The sequence below is a fragment of the Pan paniscus genome, chromosome 6 (genome assembly GCF_029289425.2).
Source record: "Pan paniscus chromosome 6, NHGRI_mPanPan1-v2.0_pri, whole genome shotgun sequence".
In the NCBI taxonomy this organism is placed as follows: domain Eukaryota; kingdom Metazoa; phylum Chordata; class Mammalia; order Primates; family Hominidae; genus Pan; species Pan paniscus.
The window spans coordinates 98,895,167-98,920,750 of record NC_073255.2 but is presented as its reverse complement, the minus strand read 5'-3'; positions in this window follow the sequence as shown (position 1 = coordinate 98,920,750).

Sequence of the window (25,584 nt, the reverse complement as noted above, 5' to 3'; positions counted from 1 at the left end):
CTTAAGTGCAGGTGAAGCTTGTCAATATGATGGATTTAACTTCCACGATGAGGTTACATTAGAAGGTAAAGGTAAGAAGATTTTGCAGATGTAATGCAAGCCACTAATGAGTGGATTTTAAGTTAATCAAAAGCGATATTTCCTGGGTGAGCCTGACCTAATCAAATGTGCCCTTTAAAAGAGGACCTAGAGGTCATAGAGATCTTTCCTGCTGGCCTTGAGGATGGCTATATTATGTGGGGGGCCTGTGTGGCAAAACTAGAGGGCAGCCTTTATCTGCTGAGAACAATCCCTGGCTGACACTTGACTGCACCTTTATGAGGCTCTGAGCAGAAGACCCAGTTAAGCTATGCCTAGACTCTTGACCCATGAAAACTAGAAGAAAACGAAGTGGGCAGTTTTTAGGGGCTAAGCCTGTGGTAAGTTTTTATGCAATAATATAAAATTAATACAACTGACTACTTACTATGTGTATGGCAGATGCATCTGACAGCAATAACTTAAGCATATCCGAGAATGACCCTGTGTGGCAGACACACCTAAATGTATGATCTGAGTTTTGAGCTAAGGAATCTGGGAGTGGCCAACCCGAAGATCCATTTTTTACCTATGACGAACACCTGGACCCCCTGCTTGTTCTATGGAACTCAGACTGTACGGAGATCCAGGCCTTTGTTTTGGCGGGGGGTGGTAAATGAAGGTTACCAGGTGGAAGTTGTTAGGCTGAGGGTGCTAAATGAAAATGCTATATAAACTGAATGCTTTTTATAAGCATTTACGGTTCTCCTCTCCATCCTGCTGTCACTAGACCGTCCCTGTAAGTTACCCGCTAATAGAACCCTATATCTTGTTTACTGGCTCTGAGTCTCTTCTTTGGCCTCTCAAATATGGTGCCATCCCTGCTGAGGTTAGTGGGGGTCTTATACGACACTATGCATCAAGCAAAATATTTAAACACGACGTGGTGAATAATTTTTTCTCTTATTCTACTTGCCAAGCAAGTAGAATCGAATTCCATAAACTAAATTCTCATGATGCAGCACCCATGTATAGGGATATAGAAACCACCACAGCATCTATCAAAATAGAAAGCAGACATGACAGTGAGATTAACCTTGCCTTGCATGCTACAATACAGATAGTAAAGTTAACTCTTAGAACATTTGTATTTATCTTGCCTGCTTAGCTATTTCTAGAAAGAACACCTGAAAAGTTTTTGAAAGTGGCCTGTCTTGATGGACAGGCAGCAAAAATGACAGGTGTCAGTCTTACTGCAACAATGGTCATGACCTGGGGAAAATAAATCATGGTCAGAGTAGGTGATGGCAGCTGTGAAAAAGCAGAACAGTGTAAAAATGAAGTCATAGAATAGTGGTTCTAAAACTTGTATATCCATCACCTGATAAACTTTCAAAAGCACAGTTTCTTTGGTCCCAAATCAACCCAGTAAGTCTGGTTAAGAAAGTTTAGTTAGGTGCAGGAACCAGCATTCTTAACAAGAATATCACGTGATTCTGATGCAGGGGTGTCTATTAGAGCTGTGGGTCTTACTGACCTCATTCGATCTCTGTGCAATAATTCATGTACCAAGGCTCTGACCACCAGAGATCCCGATTATCTGTGGCTGGAGTGGAGCCTGTATCTGTGTCTAAACAACTCCTCAGGTGATTCTGATATATACCAAACATTAAGTGCCACGTCCATTTGCAGTGAACTAGAAAGAGAACTGACCTGAGAAAAGTCTCAGGTATTTTGAAAAGGAGGCTCATGTGAATTCAATCCTTTGGGCAAGTGACTTATTCTTTCTATGACTGAGTAAATCTTACCGGGAAAATGTATATAAACATGCTGCTCTCCCCTACATGTAAGGACATTGTGAAAAACAAAATGTAATTATGTCTAGGAAGAGCTTTGAAAAGGCAAAAGGGTTTTATTTTTTTTAACCAATGTAAGATGTTATAACAATATTTTAAAACTATGTAGCCTTAGGCTGGGTGCGGTGGCTGACGCCTGTAATCCCAGCACTTTGGGAGGCTGAGGCAGGTGGATCACGAGGTCCAGAGATCGAGACCATCCTGGCTAACACGGTGAAACCCTGTCTCTACTAAAAATACAAAAAAAAAAAAAAATTAGCCAGGCATGGTGGCGGGCACCTGTAGTCCCAGCTATTCAGGAGGCTGAGGCAGGAGAATGGTGTGAACCTGGGAGGCAGAGCTTGCAGTGAGCCAAGATCGCGCCACTGCACTCCAGCCTGGGTGACAGAGTGAGACTCCATCTCAAATAAAATAAAGTAAAACTATGTAGCATTATCAAAACTGTTTAAATATGTGATTTTTGTCTTTTCATGTTTAAAACTACTAAACAAAAAATTATGTTTAAAACTTATGCACTTAGAACTACCATTTATCTTCATCAACAAAATAATTTGCTTATTTATGTGATAGCCAGTCCTATAACTATATAAGTCTAAATAAATTAATTGAAAAAGTTATTCATTTTCTCATGTTTTATTGATATGTAGATAGCAAGACTATATATGTGCCAAGTACACAAAAAAATGCCTTGGATTTGTCAAAATATTGCAATGCTATCTTATAGGTATGTGTAAAACCTGCATGTGTAAACTGTAATACTGTAATGGCACAAAAGAGAGGGTGGATTTTAAGGGTGTAGAAATTAAAGATCATTTTCACATAGGAGGTGAATGTTAGCAAAGGTGAGGTACATATCAGCAAATATACTCTCTCTTAGGAGCTATGGGAGTTTGTATTAATTAGGATACTTTTGGCTCTACGAACAAAAACCCATCTGAAATTGGCTTAAATAAAATGAAAATATTTATCTTTCATAAGAAGAGTGGAAGTACAGTCAGTACAGAGTTAATTAACTGGTTTCAGGACATCATCAAGGAACCAAGTTTCTTTTCTCTTTCTGCTCTGCTATCCTCAGTTAGCTTTGGTCTTCTAAAAGTATTTAGAGTATGATGTCTTCCTCAAACATCATCTAACAGTATTAAAAGGAAATTTCTGTGTTGTCTCCTTACTTTAAGAGTAAGAGAGGGCCGGGCATGGTGGCTCACGCCGGTAATCCCAGCAGTTTGGGAGGCCAAGGCAGGCGCATCCGTTGAGGTCAGGAGTGTAAGAACAGCCTGGTCAACATGGTGAAACCCCGTCTCTATCAAAAATATAAAAAATTAGCTGGGTGTGGTGGCATGGGCCTGTAATCCCAGCTACTTGGGAGGCTGAGGCAGGAGAATCGCTTGAACGCAGGAGGCAGGGGTTGCAGTGAGCCGAGATCGCACCACGGCACTCCAGCCTGGGTGACAGAGAGAGACTCTGCCTCAAAAAATAGATAGATAGATAGATGATAGATAGATAGATAGATAGACAGACAGATAAAAAAAGAAGAGTAAGGGAGACTTTATTAGAAGCCTTTAGAAGACTGTTCCTCAGACTCAAATGCTCACATGCTTATACTAGAAGTAATCACTGACAAGGAGAGGAGAGGGAAGCATCATGATGAGCTTAGACTAATCAAGATTCATCCCTGGGAGATGTGGAGGGGCCCGAATGCTATAGCGAGGAAGCAGAAGAATCAGTTGTTTTGCAAAGAAGAAGGGGTTGGGGATGACTGCTGGAGAGACAAATACAGATTTCAAACAGCATGTAAATGAATGGAACTATTAGCCAGCAAGCACATTAAGGGAACTGCAACTAATTTAATGTAACTAGGTCATAGAGACTTAGCCGAGCTTGATGACACATGGGTCAAGAGGAGTCTCACACTTACTCTACAGAGAACAGGGAGCTAGGAAATGACACAGTGAAACTTGTGTCTGGAAAGATGATTGTGACTTTGGAGGCAAACATATAAACAGGAGAATATTAGGAAATTCAGGTGAGGGATTATAAGAGGCTAAAGTACGGACAGTATATTGGATATGAGAATGTCAGTTTCCAGAGCTGCTTGAGAGATATAATTAATACGATTCAGTTACCAGTTACATGACAGATGTGTGTGGTTAAGTCAAGACCAATCTCAAGTACTATTCACTTCTCTATATTTTATATTCTTATACATTAAAATTTTACAGTACATAAAAGAGGTAAAAACAAAATACCCCCAAGTAGAACTGACAAAATACTGATTTAATTAAGTGAAATAGTTTCAGAGATGGTAATGGATAAATATATTTCAAGTTTATGGCATAAATAAGTCACACATTTCTAAAATTCACCACATATGGATACAATTTTAAAATACTCTTCTAAAACTATTGACTTTTTTGTTGTTGTTGAACATCTTCACTTTAATGTCCTAGACTGAAAATAAAACTATTACTTATACCCTCACAAAAAATCTAGTCCACTTAAAAAAAATAACTTGAAAAAATATACATTCCAGTTAAAATTTTAGATGTCATTTTTTTAAAGTTGATTTGCATTAATAGTAATTTTCTCAAAAAACCCTAAAGATTGAATTCCATTTTTTGTGTGTGATTGGTTTCTTTACATTTTGGAAAAAATAATTTGAGCAAAAGAATTTACACTGCTTGTTGGGGGACCCATCAGGTCTTTGAAGAGTCCAGTCCCTCTTATGGGAATAGCCTCACACTTGAAACCCAGCTGGCGCTGGCAGGGATAAGGCTGTAATCTATGTCTTTGTTACAGAGCTTTCTCTGTGTAAAGCAAAGTGATCTGTTCAAGTATTAGACTTATGACCTTTGACTCACTGGCAGCAAAATCTAACCAACTGGCCTAGCAGCTGAGAGTAGAATGGAAGAATTCCCCCATAAATGTCTGCTTGAGAGTCTGATCCAACAGAAAATACACTCTGGCCTCCTAAACTGAAACACACTCCTTCTGAGAGATCAATTAAGCCACAAGAACTGTCTTTTGTGGAAATGTGCCTTCCTAAATCTCAGAAATAAAAATCTTTTCCACAGTCAAACAAAGCAACTCAATAAGATCTCCAATGGAAATAAAGTTGTTCGTCAGGGCACTTATCTGAAGCTGATTTCTTTTAAGGTTCTTTGGCTCACTGCATTGCTATGTCCTTTTTTCTCCCCTTAAAGCGTTAAAAGAGAGAACCCCCCTTTTCATTAATTATTTGCTGAATTTTCTTAAAAAGTCAGTTACTATGTAAATATCATGGCAATTATTTGAATTAGTAAAACATATTTCCATATCAGATTCACTGATTTAGTATTCTCTGAGATTAATGAAGGGTATTTTTCAGGGAAGATAGGCTTGGTTAATAAGTCCCTGGTCACATACTTCCCTACCCACATCCAACAGCACATTTTTTTTACTTACTTCACTGCCCATATCCAACAGCACATTTATAAAACAGTTCTACCTAGTTATTTCCAGAGACTTCATTTGTCTAGAAGAAGCCAGGTTAAAACTGTTCTAAACCTCAGACAATAATTAAAAGTTTAGAAAAGGAGGAAAATATACTATATGAAAGAATGAAATATAATTTCTCCTATATTCTTATTCTCAAGGTTTCCTACAAAGTGAATCCTAAAATTCCTAAGACAATAGCTTAGTCTTTAACTCATAAATGTGCAGTTACTAAGCATAACATTATGTATCTAATAGCTGTTAAACTCCCTGAGAAACTGACATGACAAAAGATATTTTTTCATGCCTTTATCTTTAAAAACATTTTTAAAGAATTTTTCCTCCTGAAATAGAGGCCTGAATTGTGTCAACTTATTGGCAACATTTGATTTTGTATGTTCTGCATTAATTACCTTGACTTTTCCGACCTACTTTAACCCACTTCTCCCACCTTTGGATTAGGCTGTGTCTGACTATTATGGTAGGGGGTGATAACTACATGTGTTAATCTTAAATTTTACCATCCAATATGCAAAAAAATTAAGTGAATGAAATGAAAGTCCTAATTTCCATGGCTTTACTATTTCTTTGTTCCACAATAAGGGAAAACATTTTTTCTAGCACAATAAAAAAGAAACTTGGAAACTCTGCACTGGTACATAACTTTAAAGGATACTTTTTCACATTTTACAACAAGATAAACAAATAGTCTACAAATTAGAAAAATGTGCAAACATTACTTGGGATCTACAAAATTCTCAACTTTCTATACTTGATCTATTTTGGTAACACTATTTTAAAATCATTCCTATTTTGCCAGCATTAGACTTCAGCATTTACGATTAGATAAATTCTCTTTCTAAAAAATTTGATTCTGATATCAGAAGAATAGGCATTGTATATAAACCCAGATGTTAAAGTGCACAGAATCTATAATATTTCTTTAAAACCTATACACTTTCCATACCCTTGCAGGAAAACACATAGGAACAATAGACATCTGCCATCGTGGCTTTGTGTCAAATAGAGTTGGAAGCCAGGCTCTAATGTTGACCTCATTTGGGGAGATCACTTAAGCTCCCTGAACTTTGTTTCTCCATTTATAAATGGAAAACTAATTCTTATCTTAAAATCTCACTGGTGTGCAAGAGGGGGTAGGAAGGATTTTAAGATTATGTAGAGTATCAGAATACTTGGCACATATTAACAAATGGTAACTATTTGTGTGCCCTGTTCTACGCTGGAATAAAACCTCAGACCTGTTCTTATCTAATGTTTAGATAATTTTATATTCAAAAGGAAATTAAATGATCATTATGTAGTCTTTAAGGGAATTTTAAAAAAATATAACTGCTTTTATACAAACGACAAGAAGATCTGAAAACCCTAGGTTTGCTGAAGACCTTTCATGTTCACTGCCTTCAAGTGCTATTTCTATAGAGAAAAATCATCAGTTTTGGGGAGCTAGAAATCCATAGACGGCTTGAAGTTGCAGGTAATCATCATCATTCTAGAAAGATGATGGCCTCCTTGAAGAATAAGCTTTCAGTGCAGGTTTTAAGGCTAAGAACAATGATGTTTGGGAACCTTCTGCACTTTAAGGGGGACACAAACAGCAGAAAAATAAATCTATTTCCTCAAGCAAGTTTTTAACCATATGTACAGCCAATACACATTACAACTGTGTGTATCAACTTTTTTTTTCTAAGCATCAAAATCAGTTAGGCAACTATACTTTCTTCTCTGGGTGAGGACCTTATTTCCACCTAACAGGAGAGCTTAGTATCAAAATCTGTCTCACTTTTGGAAAAGTATTAGTTATTATTGCTTATAAGAACATAGCCTCATCTTACGAACATCATACTGAGTAAAATAAGCCAAACAAAAAATAATATATACTATATAATGTCATCTATCTGAAGTCAAGAACAAGTCACAAATACTGAAGTCAGACTAGTGGTTGTATATGTAGGGAGGAATTGTATTGAGTGGGAGGATTACAAGGCAGCCTTATGGGAAGTGGATGTTGTGGTGGGTGTGTATAGAAGCAAAACTTCATCCAGCTCTTGGCATAAGATCTGTACACTTTTGTATTGTGAATGTTATGACATTGATTTCTTTTCTTTTCTTTTTTTTTTTTTTTTTTTTGAGACGGAGGCTCGCTTTGTCACCCAGGCTGGAGTGCAGTGGCATGATCTCGGCTCACTGCAAGCTCCACCTCCCAGGTTCACACCATTCTCCTGCCTCAGCCTCCCTAGTACCTGGGACTACAGGTGCCCGCCACTGCGCCTGGCTAATTTTTTGTATTTTTAGTAGAGACGGGGTTTCACTGTGTTAGCCAAGATGGTCTCGATCTCCTGACCTCGTGATCCACCCGCCTTGGCCTCCCAAAGTGCTGGGATTACAGGCGTGTGCCACCGCACCCGGCCGATTTCTTTTTTAATATGCGTCAGTGTTTGAAGCATGTTCTAAAACTTGATATGATTTCTAGCTTTACCTTGTGACTACAGAATGGTTTGTAGTACCCATTGCAGTTTTCTGAGTCTGAAAATGTGATTATTTCTTCATGGAATCCCCCCCAAAATAATTGAAATACCTGAGAAAATTAATACATCGGAATGTATGGATAGCAATTTATTGGCAGAATATTTTCTTATAAAGATAGATTTTGCAACACTTATCCGGCATCTAGATGTTTTCTGTTTTTTTATTTTTTAATATTTATTTCTTTATTCATTTATTTTTAGAGATGGGATCTCACTCTGTCACCCAGGCCCCAGTACAGTGGCACAATCATGGCTCACTGCAGTCTCAAACTTTTGGGCTCAAGTGATGCTCTGGCCTCAGCTTCCCAAGTAGTCACTACAGGTGCATGCCATTATGCTCAGCTAACTTTTATTTTTTTATAGAGGCAGGGTCTCGCTCTGTTGCCCAGGCTGGTCTCAAATTCCTAGGTTAAAGCAATCTTCCCACCTCAGCTTCCCAGAATGCTGGGATTACAGCCATGAGGATATTTTCTACCTAAAAATGTTCATTTATTGACCATAACATCTTATTCCGTGATCATGAAAATAGGTAGAAAGAGCAATTCATATTTGTACAGTAACCTAGAGCAGTGCTGTCCAATATAACTCTCTGTGATGACATAAATATTCTATGTTCATGCAGTCCAATATGGTAGCCACTAGTCACATATGGCTACTAATGACTTGACATATAGCTACTATGACTAAGGAACTTAGTTTTATATCTTATTTAATTTTAATTAATTTAAATAACCACACACGGCTAGTGACTACCATATTGAACAGGACAATTCTAGAGCTTAAAAAGTACCATCAAACCAGGCCTAGTGTCATGCACTTGTAGTTCCAGCTTACTCAGGAGGCTGAGGTGAAAGGATTGATTGAACATAAGAGTTAAAGGCCAGCCTGGGCAACACAGCAAGACCATATCTACTAAAAGAAAAAATACTTTCACACATTTTCTCATTTGTATCTTAAACTTTTTATGTATTATATCACTTCTATTTTACAAATGATAACATTAAAATTAATGGTGGCAAAGAGACAAGATCATACAGGCATTGTGGCAGAATTACAACTGTAATTCTTTTACTATACACCTCTCTGCTTCTCTGGCTACTTATGGTCTCTATCATCTTTATTCCTGTAAGAGTTACCCTAAGAAGATGAGTGCATTAAAATCATCAAGACCCTGTTTTGCCTCTATGGATTTTCATCATATTATGAATTTCTTGGCATCAGGAAATATATTTCTGATATTTAACCTTCATGTATATAGGGCATCAGTGGCTACATGGACAATTACAGCTCCCTATGGTCAGGCCAAATATGACTTGTTCCCTAAGATTAGTAGGCGGTAAATTAGACATGAATGATCCTATAGTCATGACACTATGCCCCCAAAATCCAATATTTAAGTTAAAATTACTTAGAACACTTCTGCCTGACCTGTAAGTACCTGGCTTATGTTTGAAGACTTTTCAAATGCCTCTTTGTGATGCCTTTTCTTATTCATTATCAAAAGTGATCCCGGAAATCCTTTTTTATTCCTCTTTCAAAATGATGTCTCATTCTACTTTATATTATTTTTAAGTCTGGGGTGTATGTGTGTGTGTGTGTGTGTGTGTGTGTGTGTGTGCATACTTCGAAGTCCCTAGCATATTGCATTGCACATAGAGGAACTTGGTAAATGTTTGTAGAAATTAATATGTTTCCATGGTGAATATTTCAGTGAATATATGCATAATGAAAGAAACATATTTATGACATATAGTTTCTTAAGAGTAGAAATGTGAAAATTTAGGAAAGCTATTTTAAATTTTTCCAGTAAGTTTATTTCTAATTCTTTCAGCCATGCCTTCTTACTTATCTCAATTACCCTATTCTTAGTACAACACAGTCTTGGAAAATAAATGGATTTAGAGCAAAAACACCCTTTGACAGCAATAGCCTACAATTTTATTTTGATTACTGTATTACTTAAAAATAAGACAAATTGTCTAGATTTTATTTTCATTAAAATTGTACTCTTTTGAATTTTTACTTATTAACTCGTTTTACTCATTTAATGTCATTTTGTTCTGTAAGAAATTCCCGTCATCAAATACTTTTGAACAAATTTGCATGCCATAAGAAAGAATGATGTTAATTCCATTTTAATTTTCTTACCACTGTAAAATGAAATATGGTCTCTGTAAACTAAATAACACATTTTAACAGTAATTGAAAACATCAGATTTAGTATTACACAGAACAAAAAAGAAAATACGTTGTCATCCACAAACTTCAAATGTTTTAATGGCTCTTAAAATGAATCTTTTTTTTTTAAATTATACTTTAAGTTTTAGGGTACATGTGTACAATGTGCAGGTTAGTTACATATGTATACATGTGCCATGCTGGTGTGCTGCACCCATTAACTCGTCATTTAGCATTAGGTATATCTCCTAAAGCTATCCCTCTCCCCTTCCCCCACCCCACAACAGTCCCCAGAGTGTGATGTTCCCCTTCTTGTATCCATGTGTTCTCATTGTTCAATTCCCTCCTGTGAGTGAGAATATGCAGTGTTTGGTTTTTTGTTCTTGTGATAGTTTACTGAGAATGATGATTTCCAATTTCATCCATGTCCCTACAAAGGACATGAACTCATCATTTTTTATGGCTGCATAGTATTCCATGGTGTATATGTGCCACATTTTCTTAATCCAGTCTATCATTGTTGGACATTTGGGTTGGTTCCAAGTCTTTGCTATTGTGAATAGTGCCACAATAAACATACGTGTGCATGTGTCTTTATAGCAGCATGATTTATAGTCCTTTGGGTATATACCCAGTAATGGGATGGCTGGGTCAAATGGTATTTCTAGTTCTAGATCCCTGAGGAATCGCCACACTGACTTCCACAATGGTTGAACTAGTTTACAGTCCCACCAACAGTGTAAAAGTGTTCCTGTTTCTCCACATGCTCTCCAGCACCTGTTGTTTCCTGACTTCTTAATGATCTCCATTCTAACTGGTGTGAGATAGTATCTCATTGTGGTTTTGATTTGCATTTCTCTGATAGCCAGTGATGGTGAGCATTTTTTCATGTGTTTTTTGGTTGCATAAATGTCTTCTTTTGAGAAGTGTCTGTTCATGTCCTTCACCCACTTTTCGATGGGGTTGTCTGTTTTTTCTTGTAAATTTGTTTGAGCTCATTGTAGATTCTGGATATTAGCCTTTTGTCAGATGAGTAGGTTGCGAAAATTTTCTCCCATTTTGTAGGTTGCCTGTTCACTCTGATGGTAGTTTCTTTTGCTGTACAGAAGCTCTTTAGTTTAATTAGATCCCATTTGTCAATTTTGTCTTTTGTTGCCATTGCTTTTGGCGTTTTAGACATGAAGTCCTTGCCCATGCCTATGTCCTGAATGGCAATGAGAAGTGACAGCGTGCTGGCAGTCCTCACAGCCCTTGCTCGCTCTCAGCGCCTCCTCTGCCTGGGCTCCCACTTTGGCAGCACTTGAGGAGCCCTTCAGCCCACCACTGCACTGTGGGAGCCCCTTTCTGGGCTGGCCAAGGCCAGAGCCCACTCCCTCAGCTTGCAGGGAGGTGTGGAGGGAGAGGTGCAAGCGGGGCTGTGTGCAGCGCTTGTGGGCCAGCTGGAGTTCCGGGTGGGCATGGGCTTGGCGGGCCCTGCACTCGGAGCAGCCGGCCGGCCCTGCTGGCCCCAGGCAATGAGGGACTTAGCACCTGGGCCAGCGGCTGCGCAGGGTGTACTGGGTCCCCCAGAAGTGCCAGCCCACCGACCCTGCACTTGATTTCTCACCAGGCCTTAGCTGCCTTCCCGCGGGGCAGGGCTCGGGACCTGCAGCCCGCCATGCCTGAGCCTTCCCCCGCCTCTGTGGGTTCCTGTGCAGCCCGAGCCTCCCCAGCGAGCGCTGCCCCCTGCTCCACAGCACCCAGTCCCATCGACTGCCCAAGGGCTGAGGAGTGCGAGCACATGGTGCAGGACTGGCAGGCAGCTCCACCTGCAGCCCCAGTGCAGGATCCACTAGGTGAAGGCAGCTGGGCTCCTGAGTCTGGTGGGGACGTGGAGAGTCTTTATGTCTAGCTCAGGGATTGTAAATACACCAATCGGCACTCTGTATCTAGCTCAAGGTTTGTACACACACCAATCAGCACCCTGTGTCTAGCTCAGGGTTTGTGAGTGCACCAATCGACACTCTGTATCTAGCTATTCTGGTGGGGCCTTGGAGAACCTTTGTGTCGACACTCTGTATCTAACTAATCTGATGGGGACAAGGAGAACCTTTGTATCTAGCTCAGGGATTGTAAATGCACCAATCAGCGCCCTGACAACACAGGCCACTCGGCTCTACCAATCAGCAGGATGTGGGTGGGGCCAGATAAGAGAATAAAAGCAGGCTGCCCAAGCCAGAAGTGGCAACCCACTCAGGTCCCCTTCCACACTGCGGAAGCTTTGTTTTTTCGCAGTTTGTAATAAATCTTGCTGCTGCTCACTCTTTGGGTTCACGCTGCTTTTATGAGCTGTAACACTCACCGCAGAAGTCTGCAGCTTCACTCCTGAAGCCAGCGAGACCACGAGCCCATCGGGAGGAACGAACAACTCCAGACACGCCACCTTAAGAGCTGTAACACTCACCGCGAAGGTCTGCAGCTTCACTCCTAAGCCAGCTAGACCATGAACCCACCAGAAGGAAGAAACTCCGAACACATCTGAACATCAGAAGGAACAAACTCCAGACATGCCATCTTAAGAGCTGTAACACTCACCGCGAGGGTCCGCGGCTTCATTCTTGAAGTCAGTGAGACCAAGAACCCACCGATTCCGGACACAGTAATACCTAGGTTTTCTTCTAGGGTTTTTATGGTTTTAGGTCTAATGTTTAAGTCTTTAATCCATCTTGAATTAATTTTTGTATAAGGTGTAAGGAAGGGACCCAGTTTCAGCTTTCTACATATGGCTAGCCAGTTTTCCCAGCACCATTTATTAAATAGGGAATCCTTTCCCCATCGCTTATTTTTCTCAGGTTTGTCAAAGATCAGATAGTTGTAGATACGCGGCGTTATTTCTGAGGGCTCTGTTCTGTTCCATTGATCTATATCTCTGTTTTGGTACCAGTACCATGCTGTTTTGGTTACTGTAGCCTTGTAGTATAGTTTGAAGTCAGGTTGCATGATGCCTCCAGCTTTGTTCTTTTGGCTAGGATTGACTTGGTGATGCGGGCTCTTTTTTGGTGCCATATGAACTTTAAAGTAGTTTTTTCCAATTCTGTGAAGAAAGTCATTGGTAGCTTGATGGGGATAGCACTGAACCTATAAATTACCTTGGGCAGTATGGCCATTTTCACGATATTGATTCTTCCTACCCATGAGCATGCAATGTTCTTCCATTTGTTTGTATCCTCTTTTATTTCACTGAGCAGTTGTTTGTAGTTCTCCTTGAAGAGGCCCTTCACGTCCCTTGTAAATTGGATTCCTAGGTATTTTATTCTCTTTGAAGCAATTGTGAATGGGAGTTCACTCATGATTTGGCTCTCTGTTTGTCTGTTATTGATGTATAAGAATGCTTGTGATTTTTGTACACTGATTTTGTATCCTGAGACTTTGCTGAAGTTGCTTATCAGCTTAAGGAGATTTTGGGCTGAGACAATGGGGTTTTCTAGATATACAATCATGTCATCTGCAAACAGGGACAATTTGACTTCCTCTTTTCCTAAATGAATACCCTTTATTTCCTTCTCCTGCCTAATTGCCCTGGCCAGAACTTCCAACACTATGTTGAATAGGAGTGGTGAGAGAGGGCACCTTTGTCTTGTGCCAGTTTTCAAAGGAAATGCTTCCAGTTTTTGCCCATTCAGTATGATATTGGCTGTGGGTTTGTCATAGATAGCTCTTATTATTTTGAGATATGTCCCATCAATACATAATTTATTGAGAGTTTTTAGCATGAAGTGTTGTTGAATTTTGTCAAAGGCCTTTTCTGCATCTATTGAGATAATCATGTGGTTTTTGTCTTTGGTTCTGTTTATATGCTGGATTACATTTATTGATTTGCATATATTGAGCCAGCCTTGCATCCCAGGGATGAAGCCCACTTGATCATGGTGGATAAGCTTTTTGATGTACTGCTGGATTCGGTTTGCCAGTATTTTATTGAGGATTTTTGCATCAATGTTCATCAAGGATATTGGTCTAAAATTCTCTTTTTTGGTTGTGTCTCTGCGCAGCTTTGGTATCAGGATGATGCTGGCCTCATAAAATGAGTTAGGGAGGATTCCCTCTTTTTCTATTGATTGGAATAGTTTCAGAAGGAATGGTACCAGTTCCTCTTTGTACCTCTGGTAGAATTCGACTGTGAATCCATCTGGTCCTGGACTCTTTTTAGTTGGTAAGCTATTGATTATTGCCACAATTTCAGAGCCTGTTATTGATCTATTCAGAGATTCAACTTCTTCCTGGTTTAGTCTTGGGAGGGTGTATGTGTCGAGGAATTTATCCATTTCTTCTAGATTTTCTAGTTTATTTGCGTAGAGGTGTTTATAGTATTCTCTGATGGTATTTTGTATTTCTGTGGGATCGGTGGTGATATCCCCTTTTTCATTTTTTATTGCGTCTATTTGATTCTTCTCTCTTTTCTTCTTTATTAGTCTTGCTAGCAGTCTATCAATTTTGTTGATCCTTTCAAAAAACCAGCTCCTGGATTCATTAATTTTTTGAAGGGTTTTTTGTGTCTCTATTTCCTTCAGTTCTGCTCTGATTTTAGTTATTTTTTGCCTTCTGCTAGCTTTTGAATGTGTTTGCTCTTGCTTTTCTAGTTCTTTTTATTGTGATGTTAGGGTGTCAATTTTGGATCTTTCCTGCTTTCTCTTGTGGGCATTTAGTGCTATAAATTTCCCTCTACACACTGCTTTGAATGTGTCCCAGAGATTCTGGTATGTTGTGTGTTTGTTCTCGTTGGTTTCAAAGAACATCTTTATTTCTGCCTTCATTTTGTTATGTACCTAATAGTCATTCAGGAGCAGATTGTTCAGTTTCCATGCAGTTGAGCGGTTTTGAGTGAGTTAAACCTCTCCACAGGACTCACAAGCTTTTTATCATCAGGACATGGCTCAAATCTAGTTGTACACCTTCAGTTTTTTCAACTGAATCTTTTGAGTGTTGAATTGTTCTTTCTGCTTCCTGGAAGAGTCTGTTCCCAGGGCTTATCATGGATGGCTTATTGTCTCAGCTTAAATATCACCTCTTCAGAATGAAGGTTCTTGACCAGGTAGTCTAAAGTAGAAACTACCCTGTCTTGTGTTCTTTCATTGACTCTTTTTTCTAACACATTAAACTTTTTCTCTGGTTTCATTCACAATGATTTCAATGAGTAACAGAAATCCAGAGTGGCATTGATTTATACAATTGTGATCACTGGCTTACACAGCAAATATCCAGAGGCAGGGGGAAATTGACATGGCTCAATCATAGCCTTATTTCTCTGAGATCTTCTCAGCCACTCAGGGATAGGGCAGCTCTAGGCATCACAAACACAGGAGCAAAGAAGCCATTTTCTTCCCAGTGGCTTTCTCTTAAGAGTGAGACAACTTTTCCCCTAGAGGTTTGAATAGTGTCCCCTCGTATTTCATTGGCTAGAATTGTGTTACATTACCATTCCTGACTTCATTGCTTTGAACTGAATCACTCAGCTGATTGTTTGCAAAGAGATGGAATTGCTTTTAGAACAAATACGTTCATACAGGGTAAGAGAGGAAACATCCATCAGCTTCCCCAGAAGTTTATAAGCTGCATATGTAAAGAGTAAGTCCCCCTGACCCCCAGCCAAAAAAACAGAGCAAATAGATGCTGGGGAGGCAAAAAAGAAAAAAAAAAGTGTACTGCAACCCAGTTTTAGTTCTTCATGGCATGGTTGCCATTTAAAATTACTTACAGGGTTTTTAGTTGATTTTTGTTTGACTCCCTAAGGAGAATCCAAATAATCCAGGAGAATAGAGATCTGGTATGTTTGGTCCACTACTGTGTCCTCAGAGGCTGAGTTTGACACGTGGTATATTAGAGAATATGTTACATTTAATAAATGGTCACTCCACTTGTGTTCCTTCCTAGCTAACTTCTACTCATCCTTTTGTTCTTAGCTTTGACGCATCACTTCCTCTACTAAAATTTCACTGACCTACCAAACTCAGTAATTACACAGCATCCCACAGATTATGTTTTTAATAATCTGTGTCAACTACGAGGTCATGAACTGAGACATTGTTCTCTTTCTAACTTGGTCACTGTTGTATTGCCATTGTTGAGCCGTATTTCTATGACACAACAGGCATTCAACATATATTTGCTGAGTAGAGGAATAGAGGAAGAAAACAACACATAAAGGTTCTATTTGAAAGTGTCCTTTCAACAAATATTACCCTTGGAAAAAAAATTGGAATCTTCAATTTAGTACTTCAATATGGCAATGTTGTTATGACAATTTAAGGTTGCACAACCTATAGTAACCATAAATAATACATATAAATTAAGAAATACGTAGCAAACAAGCAGATGAAGGCCAGTGCTGGTGTCCACAGAAAAGCCTGCTGAAGTTTGGCTGGGCCTAAAACTCTGTGGTCTGGCTGTGTTCCTTCAAAGACCAGCTTTCAGTGCCCAAAAGTAGAGGTCATCAGAAAACTCATACAAATATGAGAGTAAATTTATTTATGAGAAACAACTACAAAACCAGAGTAACTGAAATCCAAATTATCAGAGCATTCTGTCCTTGGGTCACATTAAAGGGAAGTTGAACATCAGAATCTTGCTTTAGTATGTATACATATATATTTTAAATTCTATCTTTATCTGCTATAGTTAAGAAATATTCTTTCTCACTCTGTGAGTAATCTTGCCAATTGTATGGAAGTCAAATTACCAAGACTAAAATTGAGCCATAAAAGTTTGGGGAAGCTTCTACTCACTATAGAAAGAGCTTTGCCAATTCAACTAGAATATTTAAATGCTTAGTTAAGATATTACAAAGTACTGCTTTAATATCTCTTGCTTTCTGTTTTATTCTTGTCCTGATGATCCCATGCTTATACTTCACTCTCCTCTGTTATGTATGAATACCATTTTTAAATGTCATAGCTTTACTTACAAATAAAACTTTCCTGTTAAAACAGCTTCTTTGATCAGAGAGAGAATTTTCAACACATGTTTAAACTTCTTGTTTTAGATTAGTCCCTCAGGGCAAGCTGACCTCTCATTAATTGTGAATTTCATGGTTAAAATTTAATATAAGCTTAAAAAGATACTTTATTCAAGTCCCCAAAAAGGAACAGTGTAACATTCTATTTCATTTTATTTTCTACAGTTTCTTTGGTCAAGATATCTACGCAAGTTTGGAATTCCATAAAACTTTTTATGTTAACTCATATTACAAGCCATTTTTTTCTTTTGCTTTATTCAGCTGGGCTTCTTGTCAAGAAGATCCTGACAACTGTGAAAACACTTTTTTCGTGACTTTGAGTCAATTCAAGAAGAGGTAGGTTAATTTTGTTTTCTAGTCCTTGGTATTATGAATCATCTGCAATATGTCTGTGCTCTTGAACTATACGCAATATTTATTTCTATGTAGGGCTATGTTTTCCCTTTTACATTTTCTTTTATATGTTTGTTTTAATAGGAGAGATGAATTCTGTTTCTAAGTAAAGCAAATATAACATAAACAATAACGGCGACTGCACAGAGCAGTTACATGCTCACCTGAGAGTCTTCCAAAAGTCATGGAATGCTTTGTCATTGGAACATTTTTCTTGGAAACTTTTGATGATTATATTTTACTTGGGGTTAGAAAGGCATTTCTTTTTTAAATAAAATAATGTCTTCTCCAATTTAAATAAGTTTGGTCAACCTTTTTAAATGGGTTTAATTTTTTTATAACATTTATGGGAGAATGGTCTGACTAGATTGTATGACACTTGGTATCAGCATATAGAGAACAAGGGATTTCCTTCCTTCCTTCGGGTTTTTGAGGGTTGTCTATTGAACAATGGAAAGATAAATCAGAACAACTTTCTTCTTCTCTCTAGCTGGTGGTAATCACCTGAGTTTGGAAGACCTGTAGATTGGCATTAGAACCTAGCATATAAACACACCCCACCAAAAACTGAGTAGGTCCTATCTCATTATTTCTATAAATATATAATTCCCTATGTGAAAGAAACAGAGTCATTCGCATCCCTCAGGGAAGTGATTGTTAAGAACACTTACTTTGATCTGCATATGCTGCAGTGACACGACATTGAGGAATGAATGAACCACTGCTGCTCCTGCTGTCGCAACATAGACAGCACTGCTGCTAAGACTGCCACTTCTTTCCCAGGGGTTCTATCAGTCTTGGGCACTCTGACACCATCGCCATTTTCTCTACCAAGAGTTGCACAGAGCATGATCTTAAAATATCACAACTCTATAGGCACCGAATAAAAGGGAAGTGCATCAGAAGGATAAAAAGAAAGAAAATTAAATGTAACCTGATAACCCAGCCAAACAAGACTGTAGGTACAAATTGAGATCATACTAATATTATTACCAAACTTCGCTAGTTTGCCTTACATAACTGGATGACCTCATCACATCATCCCCCTTCCAAGTATCATGTCATGCTCTTTTTTTTTTTTTTTTTTTTTTTTTTTTTTTTTTTTTTTTTTTTTTTTTTTTTTGAGATAGAGTCTCACTCTTTTGCCCAGGATGGAATGAATTGGCACCATCTCAGCTCACTGCAAATTCTGCCTCCCAGGTTCAAGTGATTCTCCTGCCTCAGCCTCCCGAGTAGTTGGGATTACAGGCGCCTACCGCCATGGCTGGCTAATTTTTGTATTTTTAGTAGAGACGGGGTTTTGCCATGTTGGCCAGGCTGGTCTTGAACTCCTGACCTCAGTTGATCCGCCCGCCTCGGCCTCCCAAAGTGCATGTCATGCTCTACTATCTGTAGTTCTGAAGTCATGTGATGAAACCATGTCATCATTGCTTTGATACTGTACCTCCTAAAAGAGTGACTAGAGTGACTGCCTGGCCAAGATTTTGTCTAGTGCTCTAAAAGCTCCAAACTATTTGGTGACTTGACTACGCATTATCTTTTTAGTTTTCTATACTGGTAATACAGTCCAGACTTCTAATATTGGTTGCTAGAGACAGCTATAAACATGGTACTGAGAGAGCTATATTGAAACATCTCCTTTCCTTTTGCCTTAAAATTGGACACATGCTACCAACATTAGCTTCAGCCAGAGTGTGCACTACAATTGACTTCACATTTTCTCTACCTCTGTGGCAGTTATGTATGTGCTTTAGTTGGACACTTCTTAATGATGAAAAATGCAGCCTTGGTATTTTTAAAAATCATATTCTCTGGTGGCTCCCGCCTGTAATCCCAGCACTTTGGGAGGCTGAGGCGGGCGGATCACAAGGTCAGGAGCTTGAGACCATCCTGGCTAACACGGTGAAACCCCCACTAAAAATACAAAAAATTAGCCAGGCATGGTGGCGTGCACCTGTAATCCCAGCTACTCAGGAGGCTGAGGCAGGAGAATAGCATGAACCCAGGAGGTGGAGCTTGCAGTGAGTCGAGATGGCATCACTGCACTCCAGCCTGGGCAACAGAGTGAGACTCCATCTCAAAAAAAAAAAAAAAAACCTCATATTCTCTCCTGTTACTGAAAAACTAGGGGTCTGTCTAGGTCTTGCTACTTGCTACACAAAAAGCTGATGTCTGAGAAAGCAAGTATTGGCAAGGAAGAAGGCTTTACTCAGGTGCTGCAGCCCAGGAGACCGGAGCTCAGCCTCAAATTCATCTCCCTGACTGAGTAAAACTAGCAATTTATATAGCAGGGAAGAAATGAAACAATGTGTATAAAAACAGGAACTAGGGAGGGGCAAGGAAGCAATCATGATGAATGAGGGGTCTGGTATCTCCTTGTCTGGATGTGATCTGGTGAATTTTAGTTCTTTGATACTTTTTGAGGGGCCAGAGGGATCCTTTCCTGAGGAAGGAACTCAGATAAAACAAATAAAAGTGCCAAGCTTTAAGACTAAAAGGATCAATTTCTATGTTTATCAAAACTATCTATGGGACTATTGAGTTGGTTTCACTCCCAGAGGCTTGATGATGTACACAGCCAAAGATTCCTGGTGGCTGGTTATTATGTCATGACCTCTGGCCTGAGATAACCATTTTTGCTTCAGGGTCTCCATTAGTAAGTAGAAACCAGTTACCGCGGTCATCCCCAAGACTACTTGAATATTTGGCAAAAGTCACGTTCCCTTCTCAGACAGTTGCCCATTGCACATACTTCTCTGTTACTCTCAGTTTCCCTATTAATCACCATATACATAGCAGCCAGGTAGGTATCTGAGACTTTTTGATGACTCTCATTCTCTATTAACAACAATAAAAGCCTGGGAAAGCCAAGACTACTTCTGCATATATCCATCCCAACACTTTGTCCTCAGGTTTCTTTGTGCTCAGTCCACTACCGGAAGGAAGAAGCAGCAGGTCCCATTTAACTCCACATTCAAGTTACATTCTCCAATCCAGTTTTACCACTGTTTAAGTTAATATGTAGATTATTTCCTCACTCCTGTATGTATTTCTCAATTGGCTTAGAATCTGGAACTGATGAGAAAGAAGTCTCTCCAACTGCAACACATTCCTTTTGTGATTAATGTTCTTTCTCCCATTCTCTCTCTTGTCCTTTATGATACCATCAGTCTATTCTTACTCCATTTCTAAGCGGAGTAAATTCTTTTTTGTCTTAGCCCAAACTCTGTTATTAGAATCTCTTTTTATTCTAGAAGGTTCACCAATGTATTTTTGTTAAACACCATAAAATTCCTAAATTCCTTCTCTAAAAGAAAATTTTAAATCAGCTGTGATTATTTTCTCCTTTCTTTCTTTCTTCCTTTTTTTTTTTTTTCCACAGAGTTTTCCTCTTGTTGCCCAGGCTAGAGTGCTAGAATGCAATGCAAAGGCTGGAGTGCAATGGTGTGATCTTGGCTCACTGGAACCTCTGCCTCCCAGGTTCAAACAATTCTCCTGCCTCAGCCTCCCGAGTAGCTGGGATTACAGGTGCCTGCCACCATGCCTGGATTTTTTTTTTTTTTTTGTATTTTTAGTAGGGATGGGGTTTCACCATGTTGGCCAAGGTGGTCTCAAACTCCTGACCTCAGGTAATTCACCTGCATTGGCCTCCCAAAGTGCTGGAATTACAGGCATGAGCCACCACACCTGGCCTCTTTTCATTGTTAATAGATCTTGGTCTTGTTTGCTCAATGCATAGTCTTTTAAGTATTGATCCTTAATTCCTTGATTCTTATGAAATAATTTATAATTATCCCATATAAATAGCAAAAAGCCTTCTGAGCTATATATATATATAATGTATATAATATAATATATATTTAATATAATATATAATATATAATCCCAATGTTCAACATGAGATTTGAGTGGGGACACAGAGCGAAACCATCTCATTCTGCCCCGGCCCCTCCCAAAAGTCATGTTCTTCTCACATTTCAAAACACAATCATGCCTCCCGAACAGTCCCCCAAAGTCTTAGCTCATTCCAGCATTAACTCAAATGTCCAAGTCAAAAGTCTCATCTGAGACAAGGCAAGTCCCTTCTGCCTATAAGCCTGTAAAATAAAAAACAAGTTAGTTGCTTCCAAGATACAATGGCAGTACAGGCATTGGGTAAATGCTGTCATTCCAAGGGGAGAAATTGGCCAATGGGGCTATAGGTCCCATGCAAGTCTGAAACCCAGCAGGGTAGTCGTTAAATCCTAAAGCTCCAGAATAATCTCCTTCGGCTCCATGTCTCACATCCAGGGCACACTGATGCAACGGGTGGGCTCCCACAGCCTCGGGCAGTTCCACCCCTGTGGCTTGGCAGGGTACAGCCCTGCAGCTGCTTTCACAGGCTATTGTTGAGTGCCTGAAGCTTTTCCAGATGCTCAATAGATCTACCATTCTGGGATCTGGAGGACAACAGCCCTCTTCTCACAGCTCTACCAAGCTGCGCCCCAGTGGGCATTCTGTGTGGAGGATCCAACCCCACAATTCCCCTTCGTACTGCCCTAGTTGAGTTTATCCATGAGGGATCCACCACTGTACCAGACTTCTGCCTGGACATCCAGGCATTTCCATACATCCCCTAAAATCTAGGTGGAGGTTTTCAAGCCTCAACTTTTGCCTTCTGTGCACCTACAGGCCCAACACCATGTGGGAGCCACCCTCTGATTGCACCCTCTGAAGCAATGGCCCAAGTTGTACCTTGGCCCCTTTTAGCCATGGCTGGAGCTGGAGTGGCCACAATGCAGAGAGGCTGCACAGAGCAGCTGGCCCTGGGCCTGGCCCATGAAACTATTTTCCCTTCTAGCCCTCCAGGCCTGTGATAGGAGGGGCTGCCACAAAGTTCTCTGAAATGTCTTGGAAGCATTTTCCCATTGTCTTGGCTATTAATACTTGGTGGCTCTTTCCTTATGTAAATTCCTTCAGGCTTCTTGAATTCCTCCCCAGGAAATGGGTTTTTGTTTTTTTATCACATAGCTGAGCTGTAAATTTTCTAAACTTTTATATTCTGCTTCTCTTTTAAATGTAGGCTCCAGTTTCAGATCATTTCTTTGTTTATGCAAAGGATTGTAGCCTTTTAGAAGCAGCCAGGCTACATCTTGAATGCTTTGCTGCTTAAAAAGTTCTTCTGCCAGATGCCCTAAATCATCTCTCTCCGCTGGGTTCAGTGGCTCATGCCTGTAATCCCAGCACTTTGGGAGGCTGAGGTGGGTGGATCACCTGAGGTCAGGAGTTCAAGACCAGCCTGGCCAACATGATATAACCCTGTCTCTACTAAAAATGCAAAAATTAGCTGGACATGGTGGTGGCTACCTGTTATCCCAGTTACTCAGGAGGCTGAGACAAGAGAATTGCGTGAACCTGGGTGGTGGAGGTTGCAGTGAGCCGAGATAGCACCATTGCATTCCAGCCTCAGCAACAGAGTGAGACTCTGTCTCAAAAAAAAAAAAAAAAAGAAAAAAAAAGAAAAAATGATCTCGCTCAAGTTCGAAGTTTCACAGATCCCTAGAGTAGGGTGACAATGCTGCCAGTCTCTTTGCTAAAGCATAGCAAGGGTGACCTTTATTCTAGTTTCCAATAAGTTCCTCATCTTTATCTGATACCTCCTCAGCCTGGACTTCATTGTCCATACCACTATCAGCATTTTGGTCAAAACCATTCAACAAGTTTCTAGGTAGTTCCCAATGTTCTCTCATTTTCCTGTCATCTTCTGAGCCCTCCAAACTGTTCCAACCTCTGCCCATTACTCAGTTCCAAAGCTGCTTCCAGATTTTCAGGTATATTTATAACAATGCCCCACTTCTCTGGTAGCAATTTTCTGTATTAGACCATTATCACACTGCTGTAAAGAAATACCTGAGACTGAGTAATTTATGAAGAAAAGAGATTTAATTGACTCACAGTTCCACAGGTTGTACAGGAGGCATGGCTGGGGAAGCCTCAGGAAACTTAACAATCCTGGGCAAAGGTGAAACAAATATGTCTTCACATGGTGGAGAGAGAGAGAGACAGGCAGGAAGAGAGCCTCTGGAAGGTAGATGAGGTTGTAAATGTGGGGCCCTAATGATGGGATTTGTAAAAGGAGACATCAGAAAGCTTGTTCTTATTCTCTCAGCCATGTGAGGCCCTCACCACAACCAGACCATGCGATCATCCTGATCTTGGAATTCCAGCTACGAGTAGTTCTATGAAAAAATAAATATCTGTTGCTTATGCTACCCAGTCAGTGATATTTTGTTATGGAAGCCTGAGCTGACTAAAACATAGTTATTTAAAGTATATCAGTATAATTTCTAGCTTTTTTTTTTTTTTTTTTTTTTTTTTTTAGACAGAGTCTCGCTCTGTCACCATGCTGGAGTGCAGTGGTGCAATCTTGGGTCACTGCAACCTCTGACTCCCTGGTTCAAGTGATTATCCTGCCTCAGCCTCCCGAGTAGCTGGGATTACAGGCACGTACTTCCATGCCAAGCTAATTTTTGTATTTTTAGTAGAGATGGGGTTTCACCATGTTGGCCAGGATGGTCCCGATCTCCTGACCTTGTGATCTGCCAGCCTCGGCCTCCCAAAGTGATGTGATTACAGGCATGAGCCACCATGCCCAGCCCGAATTACTGGCTTTTTTTTTTTTTTTTTGAGATGGAGTCTTGCACTGTCACCCAGGCTGGAGTGCAGTGGCACGATCTCGGCTGACTGTAAGATCCACCTCCCGGATTCACGCCATTCTCCTGCCTCACCCTCCCCAGCAGCTGGGCCTACAGGTGCCCGCCAACACGCCCGGCTAAGTTTTTGTATTTTCAGTGGAGATGGGGTTTCACCGTGTTAGCCAGGATGGTCTTGATCTCCTGACCTTGTGATCCGCCGGCCTTGGCCTCCCAAAGTGCTGGGATTACAGGCATGAGCCACTGCACCCGGCCCGAATTTCTAGCTTCTTAACAGGGGGCCAGGAGCTTGGAGCTTTTGAGATTTAATCAAGAAAATGGTGTATTTTATACTTACTGAGGAAATTTGGATTTTTACCTATGTACTACAAAAAGCCTATGGATGTTTTTCAGTGGAAGAGGGATGTGTTTTCGATATGGTTTAAAGGAAGATAACTAATGGTGCTTGAATGACAAAAAGGCATATGGAGGGAGTAGACAGATGTGAAAGACAGTTAAACAAGCAACTTTTTCAGTGGGCCACTAGCGAGCTGGGGGTGACATCCAGGAAGAAAAGTGGGGATAGAAAAAAAAAGATCCTACAATCATCTCTGATATAGTATCCATAGAATTTACTTAACAATTGAATATATATTATCAATATGAATTAAAAATAGTTCTGCCATTAGATGCATACAACCAAATCAAACCATATTAGGGACAATACGGTCAAGGAAAACAGGCAAACAGTCCCATGGATGGCCCCATCTTTCCTTGCCTACCCTCTGGAAATGTTTCTACATTCCCCAGTGCCAGAGGACCATAGGAGTGTCTGGCATAATATTGTCTTTCTCTCCTCTAGAATTCCTAGTGTGTCCGGAATTGGTGGGTTCTTGGTCTCACTGACTTCAAGAATGAAGCCGCAGACCCTCGCGGTGAGTGTTACAGCTCTTAAGGTGGCGCGTCTGGAGTTTGTTGCTTCTGATGTTCAGATGTGTTCGGAGTTTCTTCCTTCTGGTGGGTTTGTGGTCTCGCTGGCTCAGGAGTGAAGCTGCAGACCTTCGCAGTGAGTGTTACAGCTCTTACGGCAGAGCGTCTGGAGTTGTTCGTTCCTCCTGGTGGGCTCGTGGTCTCGCGGGGCTCAGGAGTGAAGCTGCAGATCTTTGCAGTGAGTGTTACAGCTCATAAAAGCAGCGTGGACACAAAGAGTGAGCAGTAGCAAGATTTATTGCAAAGAGCGAAAGAACAGACTTCCACAACGTGGAAGGGGACCCGAGTGGGTTGCCACTGCTGGCTCGGGCAGCCTGCTTTTATTCTCTTATCTGGCCCCACCCACGTCCTGATTGGTAGAGCCAAGTGGTCTGTTTTGACAGGGCGCTGATTGGTGCGTTTACAATCCCTGAGCTAGACACAAAGGTTCTCCATGTCCCCATCAGATTAGTTAGATACAGAGTATCGAC